This window comes from Mus musculus, chromosome Y (assembly GCF_000001635.26).
Source record: "Mus musculus strain C57BL/6J chromosome Y, GRCm38.p6 C57BL/6J".
Classification (NCBI taxonomy): domain Eukaryota; kingdom Metazoa; phylum Chordata; class Mammalia; order Rodentia; family Muridae; genus Mus; species Mus musculus.
This window is the reverse complement of record NC_000087.7, coordinates 40,930,139-40,937,271: the sequence shown is the minus strand read 5'-3', so window position 1 is coordinate 40,937,271 and position 7,133 is coordinate 40,930,139. Positions and strand designations below refer to the sequence as shown.

The window sequence follows — 7,133 nt, the reverse complement described above, 5'->3', positions numbered from 1 at the left end:
CACTTGTCAACCAACAAACTGGAAATCATTTGTCTTAAAGCCAGTAGATTATTCCCAACTTCTAAAATCTCCCTTCAAAGGACTTGGTATTCCATGAACGCATGCGCAGGGTGTATTCAGCCAATCAGCACAGTCCTTTGGTGAGACCTGTTTGCTCCAGCTGGCATCACAAAGGATCCTCTGAGGCTTCTGTCCGTGTCTGGCCCCTGACAACGTTTTTTTTTTTTTTTTTTTTTTTTTTGCCATTGAGGAGCTAAGCACAGAAGGGTGCGGGGTTGGGAAGGTGTTCTCCTCTTAGATGAGCTGTAAGTGATAGTCTGCCCTGATCAGGGTTGTTGGACAATCGAGGTGTGACAGGGTGGGGAATCTCAGGCCCAGGAGGGCACTATGTGAGGAAAAGCCTCCTGATCGCCATTTTCTGTGGAATCTGAGGGTGAATGGAAGGTGGAGGACCGTATTCATGGAAGAGGATTGAACAGGTCAGGGCCATAGAGAATTGGGAACCCTTGGAAGAGAAAAGCTTGGGGCCTGGGGATAGGATCAGAGAACCAGCTGCAGGACTGTGGGTCAGGGAACAGGGAGCCATTGGTGAGATGCCTTGGCGATTGTCCTGTGTGATGTTCAGGATCCCTTAGAAACACACTGAGGATTCCTCCCTCCTCATTGTCTTCTCTATGGTGTGTTCCTTTGGTATAGACTGTATGAACATTGCAGATAGTAGAATGGCATAGGAAGATGAATGAAAAGAAGAAGAGGAGATATTGTAAGAGATTCATAAGTCATTGGGGATGGATTCTGACCACAGATCTTTCTGTCTCAGTCTCCCATGTATTGGGATTAAAGACTTGCACCACCAAGTTCAGCTTTTTCTCTCAGATTAGGTTCTGTAGGATGGGATCTATCTTTGTAGTTTCAGCTGGCCCGGCTTGGTCTGGCCTTGAACTTTCAATCTTCAGATGTTTGAAATCCTCGGCTTCCCCAAATCCCTAATTTCTCCAATATAAGGTCTTTCTGTGTGGGTGGTGGTGGTGGTTCATGTTTTTTGTAGACTTAGTGGTGGATCTTTTTGATATGAATATACAGTTACCATGTTCTTTATCTTTCTGGATAGAACTGTGAGTTTACGTTAGACTGAGATAAACTGGTAAACAGAATTGCTGATGTTTTGTTTAAAAATATTATGTGGGAGATAGGACCAAAATTCTGATGCCTCAAAGGTCAAAGGATGTTGCTCATCATTTTTTTGGGAGGAGGGGAGGACTCATATGTTGAAGGTTGGCCAGTTTTTGTCTCTTTTTAAACTGAGAAATGGCAGATTGATAACTTAGGTTCTAAAGGAGGTTTTTAAAGAAGTGAGTTAAAGAAGTTTTTAAAACAAGTTGTGAGGGAGAGGGACATGATAAATGGGATACACAGAGGAAATGGTACGGGTAAGTGTATATATATATATGCATCACCATGTTGAATATGTACACAGAAATCTCTGATAAAGGCAATTGATTAAAAATATACATGTTAAGTAAAAAAAGAAATGATCTTTCATTGAGCTAAAATAATTGTTTGATTTTTTGTTATTTTTAATTATTTAAATGATAATTTTTAATCAGGTAACTAAGTTCTTTTTTTTTCCTTTTTATTTTTATTGTTTTTTTTTTTTTAACTAAGAAGACTACTGAGTTCTTATGAGAAGAATGGCTCTTAAGAAATTGAAGGTGATACCAAAGGAAGGTTACTTATTACTTTTGGACTTTGATGATGAGGACGATGACATAAAAGTTTCAGAGGAGGCTCTTTCAGAAGGTATAGCATTTCCAGTATTAATTGTGTCCTGCAGTTCATTAGACTTTACCTAGTCACCTGAAATGGAAGAAGTCTTTGTTAAGAGTTACATATACTTCATTTCTAATTTTACCTATATCTCTCTATTCCTATATACAAGGTTTTGCAGCACATAAACCTACTCTTGGAACTATATCAGCATATGTTGAGAGAGAAGAACTTTCTTGATTTCGCCTCAAGAATAGACATGAACATTGTTCGTATAATATGTTTGCCAAACATGAATTTATTTCATAAAACCTGCAAATAAATCATTTCCTTTCTTTTTCTATTATATATTTTCCTTATTTACATTTCAAATATTATCCCCGTTTCTAGTTTCCACTCCAAAAAATCTCCTGTCCTCTCCCCTCTCCCCCATCTCCCCAACACACCATCTACCAATTCCTAACCCAGGTATTCCCCCATACTGGGGCATAGGATCTTTACAGGAACAAGTGTCTCTCCTCCCATTGATGCCTGATTAGTCCATCCTCTGCTACATATGAAGCTGGAGTCATATGTCCCATTATTTGTTTTCATTGATTGGTGGTTTAATCCCATGGAATTGTGGGGTACTTGTTAGTTCATGTTGTTTTTTCTTCTAGGGGCCTGCAAACTCCTTAAGCTCCTTAGGTACTTTCTCCAGCTCCATAATTGGGGACCCTGTGCTAAGTCCAAAAGATGTCTGTGAACATCCACTTTTTTATTTGTCAGGCATTAGTAGATCCTCTCAGGAGACAACTATATCATTCTCCTGCACCCAAGCCCTTGTTGGCATCTTCAGTAGTGTCTGGATTTGGTGGTTGTTTATGGGATGGATCCCCAAGTGAGGCAGTCTCTGTATTCTTTTATTCTCAGCTCCAATCTTTGTCTCTGTAACTCCTTCCATGATTATTTTGTTCCCCATTCTAAGAAGGAACAGCATATCCACACTTTGGTCTTCCTTCTTCAGTTTCATGGGTTTTGCACATTTTACCTTGGTTATTCTGAGCTTCAGGGATAATATCCACTCATCAATGTGTGAATATCATGTGTGTATTTTGTGATTGGGTTAACTCTCTTAGGAAGATATCATCCAGATCCATCCATTTGTTTAAAAATTTCATGAATTCATTGTTTTTAATAGCTGTGTAGTAATTCGTTAAGTAAATGTACCATATTTTCTATATACATTCCTCTAAAGAGAGTCATCTGGGTTCATTTCAGCTTCTTGTTATTATACATAAGGCTGCTATGGACAAAGTGAAGCATGTTTCCTTATTACAAGTTTGAACTTCTGGGTATAACCTTATCAATTTTATGAGGTCCCATTTGTCCATTTTTAATCTTATAGCACAAGACATTGGTGGTATTTTTTTTCAAGAATATTCCCCCTTTGCCCATGTATTCCAGGCTATTCCCCACTTTCTCCTCTATAAGTTTCAGTGTCTCTGTTTTATGTGCAGTCCCTTGATCGACGTAGACTTGAGCATTGCACAGGGGTTGAGAATAGATCAGTTTACATTCTACTACATGCTAACTGCTAATTGAACCAACACCGTTTGTTGAAAATGCTGTCTCCTTTCCACTAGATAGTTTTAGCTCCTTTGTCAAAGATCAAGTGACTATAGGTGTGTGGGTTTATTTCTCTGACTTCAGTTCTATTTCATTTATCTACCTGTCTACCACTATACCTGTACCATGTAGTTTTTATCACAATTGCTTTGTAGTGCAGCTTGAGGTCAGGCATGGTGATTCCACAAGAGGTTCTTTTATTGTTGGGAGTAGTTTTTCCTAAACTAGTTTTTTTTTTTTTTTTTGGTTTTTTTTTGTTGGTTTTTTTTTTTGTTTGTTTGTTTGTTTTTTTTTTTTTCAAATTCCAGGAGAATTTGTAAATTGCCCTTTCTAACTCAGTAAAGAATTGAGTTGGAATTTTGATGGGGATTGTATTGAATCTATAAACTACTTTTGCCAGAACAGCCATTGTTACTATATTAATCCTTCCAATCCATGAGCATGGGAGTTCTTTCCATGTTCTGAGATCTTGTTTCATTTCTTTCTTCAGAGACATGAAGTTTTTATCATATATATCTTTCACTTTCTAATTTAGAGTCACACCAAGCTATTTTATATTATTTGTGAGTATTGTGAAGGGTGATTTTTCTCTAATTTCTTTCTCATCCTCTTTTTCCTCTGAGTAGAGAAAGGCCACTGATATGTTTGAGTTAATTTTATATTCACCTACTGCACTGAAGTCATATATAAGGTTTATGATTTCTCTGGTGCATTTTTGGGTCACTGATACGTGCTATCATATATTCTGGAAATAGTGATATTTTGACTTCTTCCTTTCCAATTTGTATTCATTTGTTTTCCTTTTGTTGTCTAATTGCTCTGGTTAGGACTTCAAGTACTATATTCAATAGGTATGAAGAAAGTGGGCAGCCTTGTCTAGTCCCTGATTTTAATGGGATTGTTTCATTTACTTTAATGTTTCCTACTGGTTTGCTGTCTATTGTTTTTTTTTTTTTTTTAATGTTTAGATATGGGCCTTGAATTCCTGACCTTTCCTGGACTTTTATTATGAATGGGTGTTGTATTTTGTCAAATGCTTTCTCAGCATCTAATGAGGTGATCATGTTGTTTTCATCTTTGAGTTTGTTTCTATAGTGGATTATGTTGACAGATTTCCATATATTAAACCATCCCTGCATTACAGGGATGAAGCCTACTTGACCATGATGGATGATCGTTTTGATGTATTCTTTTATTTGGTTTGCAGTGATTTTATTGAGTATTTTTGCTTCGATATTCATAAGGGAAAATGGTCTGAAGTTTCCTTTCTTCATTGAGTTTTTGTATGGTTTGAATATAATTGTAATCTGGCTTCATAGAACAAATTCAATAGTGTTCCTTCTCTTTTGATTTTGCATAATAGTTTGAAGAGTTTTGGTATTAGGTCTCCATGTGTAAGACCCCGAAGATGGACCTCCTCTCAAGTCCAGTAATGTCCTGGGATGAGCTGGCCAGCACCCCAATGACTTGAGAGAAATTCACACCTGATGCAAACTGCAAGAGGTTTTATTATCAGCTAGCTAAGGACAAACTCCTTCCACTGTGCAGGGCAGGGGCGTATGACTCTGAGATGTGACAGAAGAAGGTTTTTATTAGCTAGCTGAGGAATTGGGATGAGTTGGGAGGAGAGTTTGGAGGAGTTGGGAAGAGTTGGGAGGAGTGTTCTTCTCTGCCCGGATGTCCTTGGCAAAACTCCAATTTTTGAATCTCTAGCTGTAAGGCTCAGAAACCAAAAGGCTTTTTGGTGGCTGTAGAGAACATAGAGTCTCTTTCTGGCTGTATTTTTATAAATCAGGGAAAACAATCTTGGAGAATGTCCAGGTCCTTTACCTTCCAGGGAGAAACACTCTGAGTTGGGGTATCACATTTCCCACTCCTTCTAGTACATAGTTCTGATCTTATAAGTTAGAAAATTAAACCTCTGGCCCAGCTGCCAAACAAAGCCAACATGAGGTCACAGCTTTAGGATATGTAAGATTGAGAACCTCAGAAGCCCCTTGAATGAGACAAAAGAGCCTCTTGCCAGTGGGAGGAGGGAGGGAGGGAGGTTCCTGTGCAGTGCCCACTGTGTGTGAGCAGTGCCAGGCCAGTGGGCTATGGCAGGCTGGATGCCAGAACCGGGCACATGCTGGAGGTGTGGCAGCAGGGCTTGTGAGAAGCATCAGGGAGAGTCCTTTTGATCTGTGTTCAAGTTTACCAGAATGGTGGCACCAGACCAGGACAGGTACTCCTGTTTGAAATTTATGTGGCACCAAGCTGTTTTCTGGTTCGTATGTTTTTTGTTTTTGTGTTTTTGTTTTAGTTTTTTATTGTGTTTCAACATTTCCAAGGCATCTTTTCTGACCAGTTGTAGGTCCTTCAAGTGAGCTAGTGGGAGTTCTGAAAAAGAAACATGAGGGTCAAACATTCCACCTGCTTCTGTTAAAGGGGGGCGGGTCCCCAGTTGAGGAGTTCGAATGGTGTAAGTTTAAATTTCCCTGTGGTGTTCCGTACTCAGAACAAGGTGAAGGGAAAAAGAGCTGCATAATCTTTTCTGCAGGTCTCTAAAACCAATTTAGTCAAGGTTTCTTTTAATCTCTATTCATCCACTCTACCTGTCCTGAAGTCTGGCATATATAAGAACAATGTATCTTCCAATGGATCCCCCAATGTCTGGCTAACCCTTGGCTTACCTGGGCAATGAAGGAGGGGCCATTGTCTGACGAATGTACCTTAGGGATGCCAAATCTTAGTAAATTTTCCTCTAATATCTTCTTTGCCATGGCAAGGGTGTTCTTGTTCTTAGTGGGGAAGGCTTCGACCAAGCCTGAAAAGGTGTTTACAAAAAACAAATAGATGTTTATTACTGTACTTGGCTGGTTTAACTTCAGGAAAATCTACTTTTCTGTATGCTCTTGGTCAGTCAACTCTTATCCACTTTCTGGGGGGTGTTCTTGTGGTGCCCAGCATTGGTGAGGGCACATGCTTGGCATTCATTAACAATCTCATGGGCAACATCTGGCAATCTTATAACATAGCAGTTTGAGCTCTTAACATTTTCTTTGACCTTCTCATTTTCCAAGTGCATGAGGTGGTGTAGATTGATGCTGTAGATTACCTTTCTCTTGTGGGCAGGACAGAGCAACCATCTTGGGTCTTAGCGACTCCCTGGGTAGTATGCACACATATATCAGGTATTTTGCCTGTTAATTCCTGATCTTCTGGAATATAATCAAAGCCTGCATCTTTGAGTTTATAATGGTCTTGACATTCTTTTTTTTTTTTTTTTTTTTCTCTTAGGGCAGCCAGGTCAGGCATCAGATTTCCCTTCACTAGAGCCTCATGGACTTTGTGGTGACTATTGCAATGTATGAGGTCAAGTTTTTTTGCAAAGTGTATGGCTTCTAACAGTCTCAAGGTTTCTTTTTTATTTTTAATATCTTCCCCAGTAGATGTGAGTAGCATCCTTTTTCTAAAGATAGTACCATGCATGTGAGCGGTGGCAAAGGCATATCTGCTGTCTGTTTAGATATTGATGTTCTTTTCTATTGCCAGCTGCAAGGCTTGGATAAGTGTGATTAGCTCTTCTCTCTGGAAAGTCATTCCTTCAGAAAAGCTGCTGGCACGGATGGTTTCTTTTCCGTTGACCACTGCTGGCACCACTTTTCTTTTATTTTCAATCAAAAAGCTGATACTATCTTTGTACCAATTCGAGCAGCCTGGCCATGGCTGGTCAGTGACTTCTTTCTTAGTTTTGATTTCTTCTGCCAGGATGTCTA

At 39.3% G+C, this 7,133-nt stretch overlaps 1 pseudogene; it reads left to right on the top strand.

Annotated features, from left to right (window-relative positions):
• Positions 260–7,133, top strand: part of Gm20832 (predicted gene, 20832) — a 31,935-nt pseudogene continuing 25,061 nt past the window's right edge.